Source organism: Elephantulus edwardii, unplaced genomic scaffold (assembly GCF_000299155.1).
Source record: "Elephantulus edwardii isolate Elephantulus edwardi_28Jun2011 unplaced genomic scaffold, EleEdw1.0 scaffold00002, whole genome shotgun sequence".
In the NCBI taxonomy this organism is placed as follows: Eukaryota; Metazoa; Chordata; class Mammalia; order Macroscelidea; family Macroscelididae; genus Elephantulus; species Elephantulus edwardii.
Genome location: NW_006399752.1, coordinates 17,909,094 through 17,935,002, shown reverse-complemented (window position 1 = coordinate 17,935,002; position 25,909 = coordinate 17,909,094).

The following is a 25,909-nucleotide window of genomic DNA, read 5'->3' as shown; positions in this document are numbered from 1 at the left end:
GCTCAACACCAAGAAAACAAAGATTTTCACCACTGGGCCAATTGGCAGCATCAGTATGGATGGTGAAGAGATTGAGATAGTTAACAGTTTTAGCTTACTTCGCTACACAGTCAAAAGTGTTGATACCAGCAGCCAGGAAATCAGGAGACAAATTGCATTGGGAAAGTCAGCTGTGAGGGACCTCTCAAGAGTACTGAAGAGCAACGACATCAGGCTAGAGACTAAGGTGCACCTGATTCTGTGCTATGCATCAGAGAGTTGGACCGTAACTAGGGATGATAGAAAGATAATTGATGCCTTTGAGCTCTTGTGCTGGAGAAGAGTGTGGAATTAGGACTGCTAGGAGAACAAATAGGTTTGTCCTGGAGAGGGTGAAGCCAGAATGCTCCTTGAAGTCAAGGATTCTGAAGCTTCATCTGATGTACTTTGGGCATGTTGCAAGGAGGGACTGGTCCTTGGAGAGGGACATCATGTTTGGGAGAGTGGAGGGATGACGCAGGAGAGGAAGACCCTCAAAGAGATGGATCTATTCTGTGCGTGGAGTTGTGGGAATGAGTTTGTCAGAGACAGCATGGTTGGCACAGGATAGAGCAGCGTTTTGTGCTCTTGTACATAGGGTCGCTATGAGTCAGAAGCAACTCAATGGCATATAACAACAACAACAACGACATAGGTTTAATTATGTACTTGCATTATAAACAGTCTTGTGAGATTCCTTAGCATATTACAAAGTGACTAGATGGTGCAAAAGTGAAATATAGTCAAAGGATAAAGGAATAATTCAGAAGTGAAGTGGTTAACCTCCTTGGCCCGGTTGTTCACAGAAATGAACTGCCACAGAGTTCAGTAGTGATATTATTGACTACATTCTATTGTAACAATTAGTTTAAATTGGTTATTTTCTGTGACATTTGTTTATACTATAATGACTGCTAGTTTAAATTAATGCCATAAGATAATGTTGTATTAATGAGTCAACTGATCACCTTCTTCCATTTGTTTCTCCATTTGAAAAAGTAAAAAGAAAAGAAAGTGTCACTCAAATAACACAACTGATCTTCCCCTGAAAAAGTGTGCTTTCTGAAATCAGGTTTCCTAAGTTTTAGTAATATGTATGGTGTTCTTTTATGATTAGAAAAGAAATTGTTCTTAGTGATACTTACATTCAACTGTACAAGGATATTACTGAGAATGGAGATCACATCATAAAGCAAAACTTTTAGAGGCACAGTTGAATTTTATATTGCAGAACAGATTTAGGTAGAGGGGAAGTAAATAAAGGCAAAATAGTTCATTATTTAGAATTAAGAAAACATCTTTTAGGAAAGTGAAACTTCCATCATTGAGTGAGTTCAGATGCATTTGTAGGGTGCAAAGGGAGATGGGAAAAGTATCCATTATTTCCCTGTCCTGACAAAATGCTCATCTCTGCATTCCTCCTGACTCTGATCTCCAAAGTGCTCTTACTCCACCAAAAGAATCATTCTTTACTGCCATTAGCACCTAATTGGCCTCTCTGTTAACCTAGAAGAGACCTTTTCTTCTCTAGTCACCGCCCCCTGCTGTGATTTGCACCCACTGTCACCAGAGCAGCTAATTCACCTTCAAGACCTGTCAGCTTCCACTCAGGTCACTTTAACTCTGCTTCCTTTTGACATAGATATGGTTTTAAAATGGTGATAATCTAGGAAGCGTTCCTCTTGGGATTCAGCTATGATTACATAATCTGTCACAGATTCGAAGTGGTTATAAATATTGGTGGACACCGAGATTCCACTAGGGATAAGACACGGGAAACCCTTATGTCAAATAACTTGCACGCTTGCCCTCAGAAGCAATTCTGTGTTTTTATACATGTACAAAAGCGAGCAATGAGGGCAACACTGTTATCAAAAGAAAGGGAGAAAAGCTCTTAGCCATTAGCCAAACATAATTTTACACGTTATCCTGTGATCTAGGAATTGAAATCAAAAGCATGCACTTGGAGTGAATGGTAATTGGAGCACTAAGTGATTTTAACAGTAGTAATTGGTGTGTCATTGCCCAATATAAGCAAAAAAGAATGCATAAATAGGAATAATTCTGTTCTACTCTACACAAGTTTCACATACATTAAAAAAATGAAGCTACAATTACCCATGGTACTTAAAGTCCTTCAATTACATATGTTCCCTTTAGCACAGTTTCAGTTCCCACGCTAAGCTCTCACTTAACTGTCTTGTAATTTAAAAAAAAAATCTTTCTTTATGCCATCAGTTCTTCAGTTTGGTAAAGGAGTAGTAATCTTGGCATAAAGCCAGTCACTAGCTTATGCTGGCCTGAAACCAACCATGCTGAAAACAGATTCTCATCCTGCCCTTCACAGGAACTACTGACATAAAGTGTATCCATCCATCTAACCCACCTGCACATTCACCCATGGAGTGGCACGTCCTCCATGCAGGCATCAATCCACATGCACAGCAGGGTGCTGAGAGAATAGTGCCTCTGCCTGCCATGGGTTTATTATTGATAGATGCACGTAGGCACAATTCACACATTTACGTCCACAGATTGACACTGAAGAGGTTTATACTCTTACACACCTATGTATACACTCATTCAATAAAATAAACACAGCAATGCCCAAAATTTCATCCTATCAGACACTCAAAGCAAATATTTCATAGACAAGCTTCCCAAGGGCATATATACAAAAGAATACCAAACAATTTCCTCACCTAGCCTTCTTAGCAGATGTCATTACCAGACTTCATGACAGAAATACACTGAAATATGCATCCTCAGTATTTCCTACTTCGTTTAATCAAGTTAAGTTCTTTCCCTATATTTGAAGATTTATAACCCTTACATATTATATTGGCTGGATAAATAAGTGGGGAAAGGAAAGGAAAGAAATAGGTAGAATTTAAAGTGTTGCTGAATACCTCAAGGAAGCTAATTCATCAAAAATTACACTAAATTTATTCAGGACCCATGTTTAAGTCAAGACATTATTTAACTTATTACCATTAATATCTATTCCATACAAAGAGACGTTCCATATTAAATAAAAAAAGTTTATGAAATAGTTCGTGGTTAATGTTTATTGCCAAAAATTCAAATTTGAATGTGTATGAATTCCAGTGGCAGACAGAATCTTTGGGTTACCAGCTCAGTCCCCTACAGATTTTCCTGCCAGTGTGCTCTCTGTCGAATAGAGTTATGCTGAAATGAATTATCAACCCTGGTTTTAATATAAAAAAAATAAAGATCGGATCTGAGGAATTTCATTTCCAGGAGAAGAAGAATCACATCCTTCTCACTCACCGACCTGTCTGCCCAGTCTGGCAGAACCCACTAAAAGGCAAATATTATCACAGTACAGCCAAGGTTATTCACAAATCTGGGCAACGCATAGCCTGAAAGTTTCAGTAAGTGGTCAATTAAGTGAAAAAAAAATCTCTTATAAAATCAGAAGTAGAGAAGAGAAGCAGAAATATTAACGGCAAAGGGTCAGCGGGGAGAAATAATCCAGCAGAAAAAACCCAAACCAAAAGTCCAGGCTACACTGATATAATTTTCCTTAACCTATTTGAAGGCATGCACTAGCTTTTAAAGTGTTTGGCAATATATTTTAATAAAGAGCTCTATTTCTACTTACAAAAACTACAAATGGAAAAAGTAAGAAGAATTATCAGGAAATCAAACAAAAGTATGCTTCTTGGAAAATACGTTCAGTTTGACAGAAGGCACACGTCATCCTCATCATTGATTCATCATGGATCAAGCTTTAATTCAGCAAACTTAAAAGAGCGCAATAATGAAAAATACCACAAGAACAAAGGCTGATAATGGCACCCATTGAAGCATTTCTCCATTTTCTGTTGACAAGGTCTTGATTATAATCTTTCTGCACAGGTTACTGCGCCCAGCGCTGTCCACTAAGAACAAGTTGAATGATGAGGTCAGGTTATTCCGTGAAGTTAAGCTTCATGTCTCCAATCTAACCCGAACCTCTCAGACAACACTGTCTATGGCTTTGTCCATAAACGATGTGTTTTGCCTCTAAAATAAAAGAGTTTGATGTCTAGTCACCACAGTATTTCACTTTGGGTTTTGGTGGTGATTTTGAGTTTGTCTGGGTTGTTGTTTTTGGGTTGGTTTTTTTTCCCGATTGGGAGCTTTTATTGTTTACTTGTTTGTTTAGGTTTTGTTTGGTTTTTAGTTTTAACCCAAACTGTATACTTATCTTATTTTGGAAGTATTAGCGAAGCCCTTGAGTGGTGCAAATGGTTAAAGTGATTGCTGCTAATCAAATAAAAAACTGCTATTTCTAGTTCACCCAGAAGTCCCTCAGGGAAAGGGAAAAAAAGAAAAATAGAAACCTCTATTTTCAAAAATACCAGCCATGCCATTGAAAACTCCATGGAATACAATTCTACTTCACACTCCTGAGGTTTTCTTGGGTTGTAATTCACTAAAAGGCAACTTTTCTTTTTAAAAAGTATCAGTAAACTCATCAATAGCACTATTATTGACAGAGAGAAAGTATATAAATTTGTTATTTTAACAAGTATACTTTTGAGAGTCAAAGGGATGCCAACAGGATTTGGAGGTAATGGGTGTAAATTGACACACGCTGTCTTGGACAAATGGGTCATATGAATCCCAGATGGAGACAGGACTAAACTTTAACTCCTAACCTAGTCTGATACTTGCAGACATTGTTGTTGTTATTGTTCTGTGTCACTGAGTCACTGCGACTCATAGCAACCCTATGCACTAGAGCTCTCAGATGAAAGTTGCTGGTTAAAACTTGCCCTCTGGAAAGCTTAAGTATTCTACACAGTTTCTAGGCTCTCTAAATATTCCTGTTTGTTTGGCTATGCTCTTATAGTTCTCATCCAAATGCACCTCCCAATATTTTATTGAGTTTTAGTTAAACTATCTGCACAGTCAATCCAGAGTTCCAAAGGAATATGAAAAAAAAATTCTAGTAACAAATATGTTTTCAAAAGATGTCATGAGGTCAAAGCACAGTTCCTTTTTTCTGTGTTCAGGCTTTTTAAAACAGGGAAAGCCACAATGTTCTGGTTTTAGATCTATTCTGAAGTCTATGCTAAAAATAAAAATAAAAGGCACCACACTGTGAACTCGTAAAGAATGGAAGAAAAATGCAGGTGATTCACATAAGAGAAATGAAACCAAAGGTTACTATTATGATATGCTTCACATATGCTCCCAGTAGTGTTGGCAACAACCCCAACAGGCACTCGGAAGGAAGAGACATTAAAATCATTTTTGTGATTTGATAATTTTATCTTATTGGCTCTTTTTGAGGGGTCAGTTTATTGGCTTTAAGGTCATGGACTTCACAATTTTTATTTTCGAACTTTAGGCCTTACTGCACATAAGGTAGGCAATTTCCTTCATTGTGTGGCTTGATAGGTTTCAAAATTCTCCCTTCTAAAAAATACACCCCACTAGTTTTTCATGGAAACCTACTATACTCCCTACCGTCTTCTGTAACTGTGGTTATTAACCTTATCTGGGTCACAGACCCCTTTTGATAATTCAGTGAAAGCCCTTCTGTCCTCACCTCATAAAAAAAATGTTTAAGTGGCATAGAATAATATTGCAAGCAATTTCAAGGGTTTCTCAACCCCTCCTCAAGCCCATCCATGAAGAGAGCAAGAGTTTAGTTTCTTGAGGATTTCTCATTAAAAATGTCATTTCAAAATGGGATTGTTTTGAAAATTTGAAGAAAATAAATGTTTAAGTAAACTCTTGTATATAGTTTAGTTAATATAGGAAGTAAGGAGATGCACTGTCAAATTGTATCCTCTAGAGTTGGTGGTGGGGGTAATGGTAGGTGCTGTCAAGTCGAGTACAACTCAGACTCATAGTGATCCTATAGACAACAGACCTGATACCTCCAGGCCTTTTCTTTTCTTCTCCAAAGAGATATAATTAAATCCTAACTCCTGTGTCTGAGAATAAAACCCTAGTTGGAAATAGGATCTTTGAATATGTTACGAAGTAAACATAAAATCATAATGGCATAGGGTGAGATGACAATGATATATAAATGCATCTTTAAGTCAAGGAATTTCAAAGATAGCCATACATTTATAGAAATCAAGAACGAAACTGGAGAATGAACAAAGCCACTATTCTGATAATGGACTTGTAGACTCCTGAACTGAAAAGCAATATATTTCTGGTCTCATAAGCCACCTTTGTTAGGTGCCACTGAAGTGACTTCAACTCATGGTGACCCTATGTGGTGTTGTGTACTGCAGGCTTGGAACCAGCCCATAGCTGACCCTCTGGCGGGAGGAGATTGCCCATCCTTCTCCTGAAGCACTTGGTGGCCTCGGGCTGTGAAAGATAAAAACTGCCCGTCCTATACCACACTCATAATCTCTACTATGCTTGAATCCAACATTACGATAACAATGGCTAGCCACAGCATGGCTCTTTTCTTTCTCTAAACTTCCATGTTTTCAAGAATCCTCTTTTAAGAATTGACCCCCTCCTGATAAAATGCTCAAAGTGTGTGAACTAGAAAAGCTGTGTGTCAGAGCTTTATCCTTTTACTAGTACCTATTCAGTATGCAGGCTGAGCAAATTCGAGAGCTGGATGACATGAAGAAGAATGTGGCATCAGGATCGAGGAAGCTTACCAATAATCTGTGATATGCATATGATACAACTTTGTTTGCATTAAAGAAGGAGGATTATTGAAAGTACTCACTGAAGAATAACAAAGACTAAAGCCTTCAGTATGGAAAACTGGAATTTGTGTATTTGAATTGTGAGCTAAAGTACTTACTTTCCTCATGGGATACAATCTTGATTTTTTTTTTCTTCAAAAATCAACATAATGGAAAAACATCCTCGTAAGTAGACCATTAGGCAACACCACGACAAATCCAGGAAGGAAAATAAGCCATATGATTTGGGGTCTTTCATTACTGCAACTTTGAAAATTATTACAAATTACACCTAAGACAGGAAAGAAAAGAGAAACAGCTTAGAAAAGGGGGAGGAACCCACACAAGAAATATAGCCAGTAACCAAGTAAGATGATTGAGCTGAGAGTGCATCAGAATATCTACTAGACCACAGCATACATGGTCTCAAAGTTTAACAGAGAATTTTAAATTCATCCCGGAGTTTTCAAACTGTGATCCATATATATTCAGGACTTGCATGAGACACCTTAAGGAAGTCCATGAGATTAAAACTATTTTTAAAATGCCACAAAATCATGAACATATTTGCCTTTTTAACCTAGTGCTATTTCTACTGATGATGCAAAAAACAAGAGTTATAAACAAAACAGAAGCAAAGAACTGCACTGCCACATACATCTTACAAAATTTCAAAATTTCCATTTCACTTAAAAATGCAGGTAAAAATGAAAGTATTCTATTTATTATAATTATCTTAAATAAGTTTATTGTTTTATTAGAAATTATTTATTATTAATTAACAATAATTTTATTACATCTCAAATCTTCAGAACACTTATTAATATTTACAGTGACAGAAAAGGAAGTATACATACCATACTTGTAAGAGTGCTGCACACTAACATTTGTCTCAGAAGCAACACACGTGTATTTAAATTGGGAGTTAAAGTACTTACTTTCTTCATGGGATACAATCTTGATTTTTTTTCAAAGAATAACTACAAATAAATTATTATTATTCAGATGTAAAACTTGGTAAATATTTTCATAAAATTAAAAACATTAAGTTTTTTTATAAGTAATAGTAGTTCTTGCTACTGACAAAATTGGAGTTTTCAAACAAATATTTGAATTCTGCAGAATTGTATCCACCACTATGAGTTAGGAATATCTTAGTGACAAGGAGTTGTGCTGCAAACCCAAAGGCACATGGTTCAAACCCACTAGCAACTTCTTAGGACAAAAATAAGCAATTACCTCCTATGTAGTTTATTGCTTCTAAAAATTTTGTGAGGGGGTCAACCACTAATTGATTCCAACTCCATAGTTGTTATATGCTGTCAAGTAGGTTCTGACTCATAGCGAATCTCTAATTCAGTACCTCTGAACTGAGCCTATCTCACTGTCTCTAACACACCTATTCTCATTACCTCAGTTATTGTGTCAATCCGTCTCATCAAGGGTCTTTCCCTCTTGAACTGTCCCTCCACCTTCCAAGCATGATGTCCTTCTCCAAGGACTGGTCCTTCGTGGCAACATGCCCAAAACATGTCAGGTGGAAATTCAAAATCCTTGCCTCAAAGAACAGCTTGGTTTCACCCTCTCCAGGACAGACTTGTTTGTTCCCTTATCAGTCCAAGGTATGTTCAATTTTCTTCTCCAGAACAACAACTCAAAGGCATCAATTCTTCTTCTGTCATCTTTGGTTGTTGTCCAGCTCTTTAACGAATAGCAAGTAATTTCAAAGACCATGGCTTGGATCAGGTACGCCTTAGTCTCTAGACTGATGTCATTGTTCTTCAGTATTCTGGAGAGGTCCCTGACAGCAGATTTCTCCAATGCAATACGTCTTTTGATTTAATGGATGCTGGTACCAAGAATGTTGATTGTGGAGCCATGCAAGCTGAAATTGTTAACAATCTCAGTCTCTTCTTCATTATCATGATGCTGCCAGTTGGCTCTTTGGTGAGAATCTTTGTAATTTCGTGCTTTGACATTGTGCTTCAATTCATATTGAAGGCTGCAGTCCTTGACCTTCTGCAGTAAATGCTTCAGATCTTCATTTGACTGTATGGATAGCAATAAATTGTGGCTCACTTTGAGAAGAATGAAAATCCTAGAACAATTGATTGTGCTTATGAGATACCTTTACTTGGACCAAGAGGCATCCATCAGAACAGAGCAATGAAACACTGCATAATTCAAAATCAGGAAAAGGTGTATGTCAGAAATGCATCCTATCTTCATATCATTTCACTATATATATGCAGAAAAGATCATCTGAGACACTGGACTTTATGAAGAGGAATGTGGTATCCGGATTTTAGGAAGACTCATCAACAGCCTATATCATGCAGATGACACAGCTTTGCTTGCTGAAACTGAGGGGGACTGTATTTCAATATTGGACAATTAAACATGTCAGCATTTGGAAAATGTATACAATTCAAGGACTCAATATTTTCCAAATAACTAATGCATAATGTTACAGTGTCATGCTTCGGTAAAAGATCTATTTTAGGTGTAAGAAAAACCAATGATTTTTAATATCATAAAATAGAAATTCTTAGGTTTCTGATTTAGCTTTGACACTTCTTTTTTTAAAAAATACTTTTTGTTGATATTTAGAATTAACACTAAAATAGATGGCAAAAGAGACTCTAAATCTTGCACTTTGATGTACAGAAGCTAAAGTAAAAGGCAAAGATTATGATGTAAAAGAGCTGGACAGGTGATTTCAAAGGGTGACTTGAGTAGAAAAAGTAGAGCATTATAACGAAATGTACAAAGATCAAATATTAGAAAATCGAAAGGGAAGAACACAGCCAACATTTCTCGAAAGGACTGAAGAAAATTTCATACATCTATTTAAAGTATTGAAGGAATCACTATTTGGGTGAAATATTGGATAACATGTGAAGCCTGAAAAGAATATAGATGAAATATACAGAGTCGCTGTGTACCAACAGGAATTGTTTAACATTCAACAATTTAGAAGGTTTCATATATTCAAGAACTCACGGCACTGAAGGAAGAAATCCAACCTGCACCAAAGGCATCGGCAAAAACCACTCAAAACTCCAGGAACTGATGGCATGCCAACTTAGGTGTTTCAGCAAACATATGCAGCCCTGGACATTCATATATGCCAAGAAGTTTGAGAGACAGCTATTTAGTGAACAAACTGAAAGAGATCAATATTTTTGCCTATTCCAAAGAAAAGGTATACAAAATAATGCAGAAATTATTCAATAATATTAATAATATTGCAAACAAGTAAGCATTTTTCTGAAAATTATTTTGTAAACAGTTGCATCTCATTAACAGGAAAATACTAGAAAGCCAAGCTGAATTCAAAAAAGAATGTGGAACAAAGAATGATAGTATCAGATGAACCTTGACTAAAAGCAGGACTATGAGGAACATATTTACTCGTGTTTTACTGTTCATCCAAACACATTTTACTATGTGTATCATAACTAATTATTGATAATATTATGAAAAGGGAGAATTTTAGAACAATTCATTGTGATCACACAGAATTTATACACAGACCAACAGTCACTCAAACAGAACAAAGGGATACTATGTGGTTTAAAATCAAGAAAAGTATATGTCGGAGTTGAATGGCTTTTACCATACTTATTCTGTCTGAATGTTCAGCATCAGGACTGGTGGAAGACACATTAACGACCTCTGCTACGTAGGTGACACAACTTTGCTTACTGAAAATAAACATGAATTGTAGTGCTTTCTAATGAAGATCAAAGACTCCAGCCTTCAGAATGGATTACATCTCAGCGTACAAGAAAATAAAAACTCTCACAATTGAAATACGCAACATCATGACAAAAAAGAAAAGATTGACATTCTCGAGGATGTCATTTTATTTAAATCTACAATAAATATCTATGAAAGAAGCAGTCAACAAATCAAATAGCATGTTATATTAAGCAAACCTGCGGCAAAAGATGTCTTTAAAGATGTTTAAGCACTTTCTTAAGATTTGAGGATTAAGATACACCTGATTCGAATCTACCAGTTGCTCCTAGACACGAAAGCAGGCTACCTCTCCCATGTGATTTACAGCCTTGGAAAACCTGCCTGAATTTCAGCTACACGTTGGCTCCAATTGATGGCAATGAATTAGTTAGATTCAAATCATATTTTCAATTGTCTCCTATGCTTGGGAAAACCGGACAATGAGTAAGGAAGACTGACAAATTATTGAAGCGTATGAATGATGATGTTCATAAAGAATACTAAGCACACCACAGGCTGTGAGACAAATGAATGAATCTGTCTTGAAATAAGTACAGCAAAAATGTTTCTTTGAATTTAAAATAACAAGATTTCATCTTTGTACATATTATGAAGAGGACATGCGTGGGAAAGTATGGAGTCACAAAAAAAAAGGGAAGAGCCTCAATGAGATGAATTGACACAATGCCTGCATCAGGAGACTCAAATATAACACTGGCTGTGAGGATCACACAGGGCCAAGGAGTATTTTGGTCGCTGTACACAGGGTCATTTAGTAAGAAGTTACTTGTTAGCCCTTAACAAGTGCTAACAATGAAAGAAAAATAGTCACTGTAATCTGAAAAAGCTGTTAGATAGACTTATTTCTCTTTCTAAACAACATATCCATGTGAGGCTAAATTAGCTTCATATATTTCAGTCAAAATCAAATACTGTGCCAAACAGTATATTACAAAAGATTGAAACATGTAAGAACTCTAAAAAAAAATTTGGAAAAAATAAACGATGCTTCTCTTCTTATTAAATGTTTTGTTTTATAAGAGTTCTTTTCCCATTGAGTTATCTTTGTTATATTAATAAGTTATGTTGATGTGTATTGTCAGGTCAGAACCAACCCAAAGCTGACCCTCTAGCAGTTTTTGAGAGGTAATTATTCTCAGAGGGGAAAACTGTCCATGGTTCTCCTGAGGAGCAGTTGGTGGATTCAAACCACATGGTTTTGAGTAGGCAGCACAACTTCTTACCACAAAGCGACCAAAGCTAGATTTGTTAATATTCTTTTGAACTAATTGATAAATGAATCTCTAAGTATCTAATGTAGAAAATAAATAAATAGAAATAGTTATACAAACAAAAGTTGTTGAGGTTCTAATAATTTTCCCAAGGGTAAAATGTTAATTAAAATATTTAAGATTTATCAGTATATAAATAGTAATTGAAACCTTAAATAAGGTAAAACATTTTAGAGATAAACTTACTGAGAAATTATTTAACATTATTACTATCTTCCAGAGGATGCTGTTGATATTGTTAGGTACCATCCAGTCAAATCTGACCTAAAGTAATCCTATAAGCAACAAATGGAAACCTTGCCATATCCTGTGCCATCCTTCCAATCTTCATGTTCAAGCGCATTTGTACAGTCATTAAACATCATCTCAGGTTTTGAAATAAAAGATGTCTCATCCAGCTTGGAAAAACAGGTAGATAAAAAATATGGAGGCTCCATTTCCATTAATATAAATTTTCTTTCCCTTAATTTTCCAAACATGCTGTCTTTTTCCAAGGACTAGTAGCTTTTGACAATAACATACCAGATGAAGATGTACTTGCCTTGCCTCGAGGCAGCATCCTGGTTACACTTTCTCTGGGAAAGGTTTGTTTGTTCTTTGATCGCTCCATGGAGAGGATAAAACCAAGCTACTCCTTGGAGGCAAGGATTCTGGGGCTTCGTCTGACATACTTTGGACATGTTGCCAGGAGGGACGGGTCCTTGGAGAGGGACATCATGCTTGGGAGAGTTGAGGGACAACGCAGGAGGGGAAGACCCCCTATGAGATGGATTGATTCGGTGACTGGGGTAATCGGGAAGGGTGTGTCAGAGGCGGTGCAGTTGGCGCAGGATAGAGCAGGGTTTAGGGCTGTTGTGCATAGGGTCGCTATGAGTCGGAAACGACTCGACGGCACATAACAACAAACAACAACTACCAGAACCATAACTCAAGACATCACTTCTCCTTTGATCGTCCTTATTTATTGTCTAAATATCAGACATATAGAAAGCAATTGAAAATGCCATGACTTGGATCAGGCATACCTTATTCTTCAAATTGACAACTTTGCTCATTGGCACTTTTAAAAGACCCTGAAAAGTAGTTTTGTCCAATACAGCACAAATAAGTAAAGGAATTTCAAAGAAGGGATTTCTAAAAGTGTTCTTCAAAATCCTGGATGGCTACAAAATTCTAAACTGAATAAAGGAATAATTGAGAATTATCAACACTTTGTCTCACATATTGCTCATGTTATTAGGAAGTGGCAGTTCTGAGAAAAAGACCTTATACATGATAAAGTAGAGGGCCAGTAGAAAAGAAGAAAATTCTGAACTAGATAGGTTAACACAATGTTTGCAACAGCAGCTTTAAATGCTGCAGAGATTTAAGGATGACTCAAGATTAGGCAAAGTTTTGTTCTGTTTTACTCTATGGTCTTTGTAACTTGCAGGCAACTTGATGGTCTCTGACAGCAATAATCGTAATCTTATTTTCTCTAAAGTCAATATTGTTATTTATTTAATATGTATCCTTCTATGGTAGAAACAGGAACAAATGAGAACATAAAGCTAAATGGTTTGATCAAATAACCACTTTGTTAGCCAATTAAAATATGCAACAACTGACTAGGTCAATTGTTTTATTATTTGATTTGACTAAGTGAGGACTAACAATATAGAGATCAAAGACTCGAAAACTAATCCTTGGATGCAAGGATTTTGAAGCTTTAGGATACATGGCCAGGAGGGATCAGTCCTTGGAGAAGGACGTCATGCTTGGACGGGAAGAGGGATCGTGTAAGAGAAAGGCAAGGAAGATCCCAGATGATATGGTTAGACATAGCAACTGGAGCAGGTGTGTTGGAGTTACTGAGACTGGCTCAGGATAGACAGAATCCAGAACTATTGTACATACAAGTCACAGGTGACTCAATGGCACATAACAACAAACAACAATGATAAGCTTAAAATAACCTCTATAAAGAAAGGTGAAAGAATGAATTCAGATGTGGTGTCGTGAATTTACTTTTTTTTTTAATTCCATTCATTCAGTGTTGCACTTTTCTCCCCCCCTCCCCCCGCCCAGTTCACTCCTCTCCTTGAAAAGCAAAAGAAAAACTCCTTCGTTGGTACACAATCCCCCTCTCACATCCCCATCCCCGCCCCCACCCCAGTACACTCCACTCTGCAACCCTCATTCCAGACTCTTACGATAATAATAATGCCCTGAAATATATCAATTTTAAACTATTCTCTCCCTCATCAGAGTTTACTTTTCAAAATTACTTTCCAAGCCCATTGGCTTTGGATTTTATCATATAAACGGGGACTTGTTACAGGGAACGTAGAAATCCCTACCAGGGCCCGTCAGGATGATACAGAATAAGACACGGTTCTGAAACAGGGTATGTATAAATTGAGCTCTAGCAGTCCAGTGATAAGAAGTTGCACTGCAATCTCATTGTCACGCAGTTCAAGTCCACCACCTTTCCATGGGAGCAAGAGGGATAATTTTTCCCCATGCAATTTACTGCCTCTAAAAACCTGTGAGTCAATTCCAACTTGACAGGACACAACAACACAACAAAAAGTATCGTTACAGGATTTGTCAAGTTTTGGGGTGTATTTCCCCCCATCTCACCAAGTTGAGCCAATTTAGCAATTAAAGTGGGACTGTCACTACCAGCAAGGAAAAAGATGCACAGAGTGCAGCTTACGGCCCTCAGAGCTAGAGATTTTTGCGTCAAATGGGGACCTATACAGCAGCAGCAGCTTAAGTGGAGAACTCAAAAGTGACACGAGACAGAGCTAATTTGAGACTGTTGCCCCAAGGAGCCAGAGTCAGGGGCCTGTCTTCAAGCTTTCTGAATGACTAGAGGAGCCACTAAAATTGGTAAGGCTCAGAATTTTGTAACACTGACCTAAGCTGTAACAATGAAGGGCCTATAAGCATGCTTGAAAAGCTACCATGACTGAGGAATTATATCCTGCTGTCAACATGAATTGTAACCTGTTAATTTCCCTAGTAAGCCACATAACTGTGAATATGGCCCAGTGATATATGTGTGTGGCCATTGCAACAGATCTTGGACTCAGTAATACCCACTAGGTGAGCAGTAGGAAGTTCTGGTGGTATATTGGTAAGGAGTTGTACTGGATGCTGTGTACTGGTGGTATATTGGTAAGGAGTTGTACTAGAAGAAAGCTGAAATGACTAAAAGGGTTCAGGTTAGCCATTACAAAATCACTTTAACACGAAGACGTTATAATGGTTAACAGCCCTGAAAGATCAGAAGAACAGCAAAGCTTTTGAAGAACATGGAATGATGGCACCAGAAGCACAGGAAACCACTACTTTTCCTAAAACTGAAGTCGAACAAAGACATTCAGCGTGAGAAAGGCGATGCTGAAAAGTAACCACAACCAGGAACAAAAAAGAAGATTCCCATGTCAGCCAACCTCAATGATTGAAGATGCTGAGATTTCAGAGGGAGTCCAAACAACCTCTCAAAGCATCCCAAGGAGACGTGACCTTGACCATTATACCACCATCAAGTTTACCCTGACCATCAATCAGCCATGGCAGACGGAAGGTAATAATCCTTTTGTGTTCATTGTGGATGCCCAGAGACAATCAAGTTGTGGAGAACTTCCAAGGCTTTGCTGTGGCCAAGGTCAACACTTGCTCAGGTGTGCTGGAGAAAAGGGCATGGGCTCCTCTTGCTTCTGACTATGATTCTCTGGATGCTGGGATCAAAATTAGGTCATCTAAACTGATCCAGCTGGAAGAGGTGGAGAGTCAGCAAAAGAGAAGGTCTTCAACAAGATGAATTGACACAGTGACTGCACGGATTCAAGCCTATCAGGGATCACGGGGATGGTCCAGGGCAGCATGAGGTTCAGCTTTGCTGTTCACATCATCACTGAGTCATAGCCGGGTCAACAGTAGCTGTTGCTGGTTGCTGTCATATTGGCACTAACTCGCAGCTGACTCTCCACTGGGTTTCCAAAGGCAGTAAATCACATAGGAGGAGTTGACTCAAAAGCACCTACCAACAACAACACAACAAATGGGGTCCAGCTGCCTAATTCTAAATATAATAGTTTTTCTAACCATATTTAAAAATAAAATAAAGAGAACCCAAAATTTCATAAATGTGAACCTTCAAAGAGCGTATAGTAATGTTAGTATATCTCAGTGTCCAGTGATCTGACTGTAAAACAGAACTCCTATAAGACAGATAGATCTTTGCTATCAAATATAGAAAATCAAGAATAAGGATAGTAATATACAGCATGTAAGTTTTGTTCCAAACTCTTTTCCTGGTAAAAATACTTTTTTTTAATTTGTTGTTGTTGTTGTTATGTGCCGTCGAGTCGCCTGCGACTCATAGCGACCCTATGTACAACAGCTCTAAACTCCGCTCTGTACTATACCAATCGCACTGTCTCCGACACTCCCATCCCAATTACCCCAGTCACTGAATCAATCCACCTCATAGAGGGTCTTCCCCTCCTGGGGAGCAATACTCCCAGTCTCTAATTCATTTAGCCCTATTAAAAAAAAAAACAAAACAACAGAACAAACCAGTATTATTATAACTACAACTTGATAGGTTATTCTGGAGTTTTGATGTGTGCATTGTGGGCACAAGTGTGGGTTTAATTGTAGAGGCCCGAGTAAATGTGCTAGTTTAGGGGTGTGGGTTGATTTGTGGATTCATTCATCAAATTCAAAACATAGTTGCAGAAATTTTATTTTGTTCCATTTGAACATAAAGTTAGTAATTCATAATGCATCACCATACTCTCTCCCTTGCCTGCCAGACAGTTCTCATTATCCATTCTAGAGACTCACTGTTGCCAACCAGAAGCCCTGCATGGGAGCCTGTTACAGCGTAGTTTAACAGCTCGATGTCGCCCTCTAGTGAGTAGTCTTCACTATGATTTTTGAGAAAAATTGTATTCCTAGATTTCCCTTCATCCTGAATTATAATTTATAGCATTCCTTAAATGATAATGCTATTTAATTGGAAATTTATACTCAACATAAGTTTTCAGTAAATAAATAGATTGACTGATGTACACAGAACCCATTTGAATATATGAAAGTAAACTGACCTTAGACTATCAAAAAGAAACTGTCTCTATTTAGCGCTTTCAGAGACAGCTTAGGCACAGTAGCCTTCTTGCAATAGCCAGACACTCTCTTCCTGTAGACACATGTTTAAAGTGAAAACAAGGATAATTTAAAAAAATGTTAACTGAGAAAAAAGACATAGAGAAGCTGAAGAGAGATGAGGTAAACCGTTGCTGTTTTGGATACAGAATTGAAGGGTGTGTCTCATTGTGAAGCTTTATCATTTGAAACATGGAAAGGATAAGTAGAAAAACGAAGTTAACCTTCATGAAGTCCAGTTGCTTAAGACTTGGTTGTTTCTTGTTATTGTTCAATGTTGTTGAGTGCATCGGGACTTGTGGCAGTCCAATGAACTAGAACTGCACTGTGTTGTGATGTTTTCCAGGCTGTAATTTTCCGAGGGGTAGATCACTGTGTATTTCTATTGCAAAGCTTGTGGATAGGTTGACCCTCCGTCTTTGCATTAGTAGCTCAATGCTTAACCGTACTTCACCATGGATTCTTCCAAATGTCTGTGGTTCGAGACAACTTGGAAGTCAGAGCTGAGACTTAACACAGTGCCCTGAAACAGCTGTGACCACATTCACAAGGCTGGGATTGCTGAGGGTTACACCGGAGAGGATCCCAGATGACCATCTACAGACAAATCTCTATGTGATAAACATTACCAGTAATTTTCAAAGCTCATTGCCATAAAGTAAAGGAGCAACTCATTACTGACCCTCCAATGGATTGTCCATGGTTATAAATCACATGAGAGAAGATTGTCCAGCTTTCTTGAATGCAACTGGTGGATTTGAATTGCCAGAGGCTTCAACTTTGGATTAAAACTCCTCAGGTATGACACCAGAGCTCCCTATGTTGTTGTTGTTGTTGTTGTTGTTGTTGTGTGCCCTTAAGTAGAAACCATCTCATAGTTGACCCTCCAGTGGAATATCAAAGGTTGTAAATTAAATCACATGGGAAGAATTCATCTATCTTTCTCCCTTAGAGCAATGGATGTATTTAACTGTGTGTTTTTCCGATAACAGTGCAGTTCCTTACCAGAGCTCCAAGTTCTCATAGAGCCATTAAAAACCCTCCGACTCATTGCTGTTGACTTAGTACTAAGGTATAGCTGACTGTCCAGCAGATTTTTGAAGGTCATTATTTGCACAGGAGAAGACTGTCTATCCACTCGCTGGGAACAGCTGGTAGGTTCAAGATGACTGCCTTTGCATTGATGGCATCCCATAGTGAGTGAAAACTGAAGACTGATATGTGAACCCACTGTATTAGTTCTTCTGACATCTGTTGAATATTACTACTTCACCTTAGTGAATGTAGTTTCTGGTAGCATAAAAAATTATCTTTTTGTAAAATTCTAAATCATCAGCATTACAAAGACCTCACTTGAAACACTTGCTGCAGAAAATCAAAGAAGACAGCCTTCAATATGAATTGCATCTCAACGCTAAGAAAATGTCTTACCACTGGGCCGATAGGCAACATCATGACAGATGAAGAACAGATTGAAATACTCAATAACTTCATCTTGCTTGGATCCACAATAAAAAAACTTGTGTTGTAATAAGTCAGGAGACTTACTACACTGAGAAAGTCTCTAGTAAGGGATCTCTCCAAACAATTGAGAAGAAATTATGTCAGTTTGGGGACAGAGGTATTCCTGATTTGGGCCATGTTGAATCACTTGCTATGCATTTGAGAGCTGGACAATGAATAAGGATGATAGAAGAAAAACTAATGCTTTTAAGCTATGGTGTTGGAGAAGAGTATTTAGTATCCCATAAACTACTAAAAGGATAAATAAATACATCTTAGAAAGTGCAGCCATAGTTGGAAGAAAAGATGATAAAGCTTTGTCTCACATACTTCAGGCATGTTACTACGTAGGCTGTTCCTCAAAGAAGGAACTCAAACATGGAAAGGTACAGAGTTGGCAAGAAAGAGGAAGATCCTCAACCAGATAGATAGACACACTGTCTGCTGCAATGGGCTTGAATGTGTCAGAGATTATGAAGATGGAACAGGACAGGAAGGGGCACAGGTCTGCTGTCCACAGGGTCACTATGAGCCATACTTGATTCAATGGCACCTAATGCTAACATCAAACTTTTACACTGATCTCACCTAACTAGTGTCTAAATCAAATGTCCAGAAGAAATCAGGCAAGAAAATAACTTACATCATTACTTTGCTGATAGTCTAGACGTAGAAGACTTGCACTAGAAGTTTGTACACCGACTCAGGAAATGACAAGATATAAAGCCTTTGCTAAATCAGTAAATATCCTTGATACTACTTCTCTGACAAAAAAAAAAAAAAAAAAAAGGAAACAATTTCTTTCCCTTGATATTGCTGTGGGATTAACAAGATTACCTATGGGAAAACATCAAGATTATAGTGCTCATTTTAATAGATGTATTATTACTATTTTTTGGTTTTTTATTCAATAAACAGTTCTTAAAATTAAAGGCCTTCTTCCAATAATGAATGAAGCTGGTTTCTTTCAAGGATTCAGGATTTGAAAATAGATGCTCAGTGCTCCAAGCTTCCACGTTAGTGTTTGTGTGTACACAGCACGCTAACACACCCACCCACCCACACACCCCAATCCCTCTTCTCAATAGATTCTTGTTTTCCTTGAGACAGGAAGATACATCAGTTCATAGCAGTAGTACATCTGCTGTATATTATTATGTAGATGCTATTTGATGCTCAAGAAATTACATACACTGTGTAAAATCTTTCATCCTGAGCCAGGAAATCTTCCTTTGCCATTCTCAGGAAAAAAAAAAAAAGTAAGCCAGATGGATTCAGTAATGTGCAATTGGAAATATTATTGAGAATGTTTGGCTTTCAAAATATTTTTATTAGTATATGTATATTAGTTGAGGGTTGTTTATGAGAAGCCTATCAACAGAAAGCCTTTATATACAAAAATCCTTTAACTTGGAAAAAGACACATTTTATTGGCGCTGTTGTTGTATCTAACTAAATAGATGCAAATTAAAATATCCCATGAGAGTCAGTGATCTCAGCTTAAAGTAACACATTTTTATATTTTTCAGAAGTAAATATTAAGCTGAGAAAGCAAGATGTTTGAAAAGGAAAAGCTCTAAAAATTTAAGAGTGATATCTTGAACTAAATGCTTTAGAATAATGTTTGTTGTTGTCTTTAAGTTTTATTGAGTCGACTATGACTCATATGATTCTAAGAACAATAGATCTGAACAATGTCCTGTCCTCACAATCCTCAATACACTAAAGTCTATTGCTGCACTCACTGTGTCAATCCATCTGGTTAAGGGTCTTCCTCTTCTTTGCAGTCCCTCCACTTTTCCAAGTATGATGTCTTTTCCAAGAAATAGCCTCTCCTAGCAACATGCCCGAAGTATACAAGAAGAAGCTTTACCATCTTTGCCTTCAAGGAGCACTCTGGCTTCACCTTCTCCAAGACACATCTCTGTCTGTCCTTTGGGCAGTCCATGGGCTCTTCAACGCTCTTCTCCAACACCACATTTCAAAGACATCAATTTTCCTCTGTCATCTTACTCAAAGACACATCTTACTCAAACGCACAACAAGTGATTGAAAAGACAATAGTCTGAATCACGGTGCAGCTACCACTGCTCCTAAGTAATTTAGAGAGGTTCCTGTCTACAGACTTCCCCAGTGCAATATGCCTTCTGATATCCTGACTGCTGGTATCAAATAGATTGTATCCAAGTGAGTTGAAGACATTGACAGCTCCAATCTTTTATCCATCTATTATGGCATTGCTTATCGGTTCAGTGGTGAGAACTTTTGTCTTGGCAGTGAGATTCAATCTATACTGAAGCCCACATTCTTTAATCTTTTGTGGCAAATGTTCAAGTCCTCATCAACATTGCATCTGAAAGTGAGAAGGACTTGAAACATTCATTTGCCTGATAAAGGTTATTAATGAGTCTTCCTCCAGTCCTGATGCCACATTCTACTTCACAGAGTCCAGCTTCTCAAATAATTTGTCCAGCATACAATTCAATTAGGTATAGAGACAAGACACAGCTCTGATCCATATCCTTTAAAATTTTGGACCACGTAGTGTTCCTTTAAGCAGTTCACACAGTAGCTTCTTGCTCTAGGTACAGGTTTAGCGTTAGCACAGTTGAGTATTCTGGGATTCCCATTCTTCTCAATAATGTATTATAAAGTGTTAATGAAAATGTGGGCCAAGTTTTATGAAGATATAAGAAAACATGGAAAATCTCTATTCCCTTAAAATAGTAACTGTAGATTATTCACTTTTACTTTGTTACCTGCTTTTCAGTCACAATTTTCTACCTAACAATGAGACTTTTAAGTTAGTTCCCTGACTTCTAGTTATAGCTATTTGTTTTCATTTCCTTCTCTGAAAAACTTTTTTACAAGAGGTAAACTATGCTACATGATTGGTATATTCATTTTGCACCTTTTTAATTATCCCTGGGGAAAGTTGCTGACAAGAGTATGAACATTAAAAAAAAAAAAATAGCAACTCAATCTTGAGATAATTAAGTACAGTTTAAAAAAATAACAGAGAAAAAAATTTCCCTGGGTGCCACAAATGGTTTGCACTCATTCTACTACTATCTTTTCTCTGCTTTTGTCCAAGATCCATCTAACATAGGCTGTGATATCCTTAGTGCCACAGCCTCTTCTAAACTCAGCTTTTAATTCTAGAAGTTCTCTTTTGACTCTTCTAGTAGGAATTTTTTTATTGTTTTCAGTAGAATTTTGCTTGCATGTGATGGTAGTACTATTGTTTTATAATGTCCACACTGTATCAGATCACCTTTTTTTTTTATAGTGGGAATAAATATTGATTTCTTCTAGTCATCTGGCAAATTCCCTGTTTTCCAGACTTCATGGCACAGCTTGGTGAGCCCATCCAGGGAAGCATCTGTTTGTTGGAACATGTCAGTTGGTATTTCATCAATTCCTAAGGGCCTTCTTTTTTACCAGTTCCATCAGAACAGCTTGGACTTCCCCTTCATCACTATTGCTTCTTAATTATATATCATTACATTCTTCTGTGTCAGCCAATTCTTTTTGGTTTAAGGAATCTCTATCTTCTTTTGCTACTTCACAGATAACACAGTATTCTGCCTATAATATCCTTAAGTATTGCAACTTGAGGCTTGAATTTGTTCTTCCGTTTCTTCTATTTAAGAAATGCTGAGTGAGTGTGTCTGTTTTGATTTTCTAACTCCAGCTCTTTGTACATTTCATGACAATACTTTGCCGTCTTCCAGAGCTGTCCTTTGAAATCTTCGGTTCCTTAATTTTCTGATTTCTTCCTTTTGCTTTGGCATCTTGGCATTCTAGTGCAAGACTGCGTGTCTATCAGTGTTTTGTTGACTGTGCAAAGACATTTGACTGTATGGATAACAATAAATTGTGACTAATCTTGAGAAGAATGGGAATCCCAGAACACTTGATTGTGCTCACGAAAAACCTATACTTGGACAAGGGAGCAGTCATCAAAACAGAGCAGGGAAACACTGCATGGTTCAAAATCAGGAAAGGAGTGTGTCAGGAATGTGTCCTATCTCCATTCCTTTTAATCTATATGCAGAACAGATCACTCAGGAGGCTGGACTTTATTAGGTGGAATGTGGCATCAAGATTGAAGGAAGAGTCATTCATATCCTTGTTGTTGTTATTGTTATGTGCTGGTGAGTCACTTGCGACTCATAGCAACCCTATGTGCAAGAGCCCTACACCCTGCTCAAGCCTGTGTCAATCTTATTATCTCTGACAAACCTACCCCTGTTATTCCAGTCGCCTGCATTATGCAAAGGACACAACTTGCTTGCTGAAAGTGAGAAGGACATAAAGCATTTGCTGCAGAAGCTCAAAGACTGTAGTCCTCATTATAAAGCTCAAGATCAAGAAGACAGAGGTTTTTACCACCGGGCCAATTGGCAGCACCATGAAAGATGGAGAAGATACTGAGATTATTAACAATTTGAACTTGTTTGGTTCCACAAACAACATTCTTGATACCAGCAGTCAGAAATCAAAAGACAAGTTGCAGTAGGAAAATCTACTGTCAGATCATTGCTGAAGAGCAATGATATTGGGCTAGAGACTAGGGTGTGCATGATCCAGGCCGTGGTTTTTGCAATTACTTGCTATGCAGCAGAGAGCTGGATGGTAAATAAGGGTGAAACAATCAAAAAATTGATGATGCTTTTGAGCAGTGGTACTGGAGAAGAGTATTTAGCCTACCATGGATGGCCAAGAGCACAAACAGATCTGTCTTGTTTGTGAAGGAGAAACCAAGTTGGATTTTGTAGGCAAGAATTTTGAAGATCTGTTTACATACTTTGGGCATTTTGCCAATAGAGTCCATTCCTGGGTAAGGGCATCATGCTTTGAAGTGTGGAGGGCGATTGTGCTCAGGGATGTTATGAGTCAAAGGTGACTTGAGAGCACATAACAATGACTATCTTCTACTACTGCTATTAGGGACCTTTGCTCTCTTAGTCAATAGGGTGTTGCTCTGCCAGCCTAAAAACAGGCAGTTCAAAACTACCATCTGCTCCAGCAGTAGAAACATGGGCAATCTCCTCCTATGCAATTTACAGCCCCCGGAGCTATGAGTTGGTAGCAAATGGATGGCAAAGAATTGAGTGACACTATCTCCTACTCTCTCAGATTGGTGGGTCAAATTCACCAGCTTCTCTGTGGGAGGAAGATGGGCAATCTCCTTCTATGCTATTTAATGCCTCTGAAAACCTGCTGGAGGGTAAGCCGTGGGTTTGTTTCAACTTCACAATACACAATAACGGATAAAGGTTGGAACACTGAGTGAATAAAAGAAAGGTCTTGTGATCCTTTCTGTAAATATTATAGCCAAGAAAGCTCTATAAAGCAGTTTTATTCTGTAACACATGGGATAAATATTCTGTAACATGTAGAACAAAAATTGACTCAATGGCAATGATTTTATGATTCAAGTTTCCAAGAAGAAGATCTTGGTTCAAATCCAGGCTCACTAAGTCTGATTATGTAACCTTGAGCAGTATTAATCTCTAGGTCATACTCTTGTGGTGGGGAGATCAAAGGGCAAAAAAGTACAAGGCAAAGAGCACAGTTTAAGTATCTAGTACCTTCCACTGATTTTCAAGTGTTAATCACTTCAAGCATGTTGGCCCTTGCCTCCTTTAACCAGAAACATACTGTTGAGCAGTGCAAGCCTCAATTTTTTTACTATAAAGCTAAAGTACACACAAAACAATTTTGCTTCCAAAAATCTTCTTTCATTAAATCAGCATAGTTTATGAAATGGATTTTATTTCTAAAAATTAAAAGCTACACATTAACTTTGTGCACAACTGAGTGGGTGATCAGACGTAACCATAACCAGCAAGGTGAGTGTCATTGAATCCGCCCACGAAAGCACAAAGCAAAGTGAACAAGACGTTCATAAAAGAACCCTGCTGACAAGCACACCTATTCTCTCAGATTGGTTTTTCTGCAGCTAGAGGCAAAACATCGCTATGAGTCATCTACGACTTGACAACACTTAACAACAACCACAGGGGCAAAGTGTGAGGGTACTTTGTCTGTGTTATTATTCTATCTTTCCTTTCTTGAATTCTCTTTCCCTAAAAAAACACAGGAAGTGAAACCGTTAACTTGATCTACTTTGATCCTCTTTTGGATCCTAAAATTACAAATATTCCATAAAGCAAATTACAAATGTTGTTGTTGTTGTTGTTGTTAAGTGCCATTGAGTTGTACGTGACTCATAGCGACCTTATGAATGAAAGACCTGAACACTTGTATAACTTTCATCCTTTCTCCATGTTCATAGGGTTTCTGGAGACAAGCTATTTCGGAAGTGGATGCCACTCTTACTTCCAAGCTTGTTTTAACAGAAGAGTTCCACCAAACACTGTCCTCTATGGTTGATCATTATTGCATTTGACACATCAGTGTCAGAGTGTTCAGCATCACAGCAACCACAAGTTACTTCCGCACAGCAAGTGGACAGACCAGGGCTATATGACCTAGAAGAATGTTTGAACAAAACCAATTAAAAACTGTCACAAGGGACATGGGTTAAAGTCAACCACTTTTGGAGTGGTAGCATCACTTTCTGTCCACTAGGCCAATTGATCTCTCTCTATGCAGTTGTAAATTACAAATGTTGTTGTTGTTATGTGCCATCTAGTCGCTTGCGACTCATAGTGACCCTATGTACAACAGCCCTAAACCCTGCTCTGTCCTGTGCCAATTGCACTGCTTCCGACATACCCATCCCGATTACCCCAGTCCCTGAATCAATCCACATCATAGAGGGTCTTCCCCTCCTGCTCCACCCTCCACCCTCCCAAGCATGATGTCCCTCTCCAAGGACCAGTCTGTCCTTACAACATATCCTAAGAACGTCAGACAAAGCCCCAGAATCCTTGCCTCAAAGGAGCAGCCTGGTTGAATCTGTTTTTCTTAGCAGTCCATGGTACCCTCAATAATCTTCTCCAGCACCACAGCTCAAAGGCATCAATTCTCCTTCTATTCTCCCTAGTCACTTTCCAACTCTCTGATGCATAACAAGTGATTGCAAAGACCATGTCCTGTATCAGACGCACCTTAGTCTCCAGAGTGACACTAATGCTCTTCAGTACTTTAGAGGTCTCTAACAGCAGACTTTCCCATCACAGTACGTCTTTTAATTTCCTGGCTGCTGGAGCCAAGAGTGTTGACTGTGGATCCAAGCAAATTAAAGTTGTTAAGAATTTTAATCTCTTCACTATTCATCCTGGTACTGCCAATTGGTCCAGTGGTGAGAAGAATCTTTGTCTTCTTGATATTGAGCCTCAATCCATTTTGAAGGCTGCAGTCCTTGACCCTTTGCAGCAAGCACTTCAGGTCCTCCTCAGTTTCAGCAAGCAGGGTGTGTCATCAACCAATCAGAACTGCCCAAATTCTAACATAATTTGGAATCTAACGCTTAAGATACAAGCTGTCAGATCATGGGTTGGACAATGGAAGATATTTTCTGAAGGGACTTGGCAGATG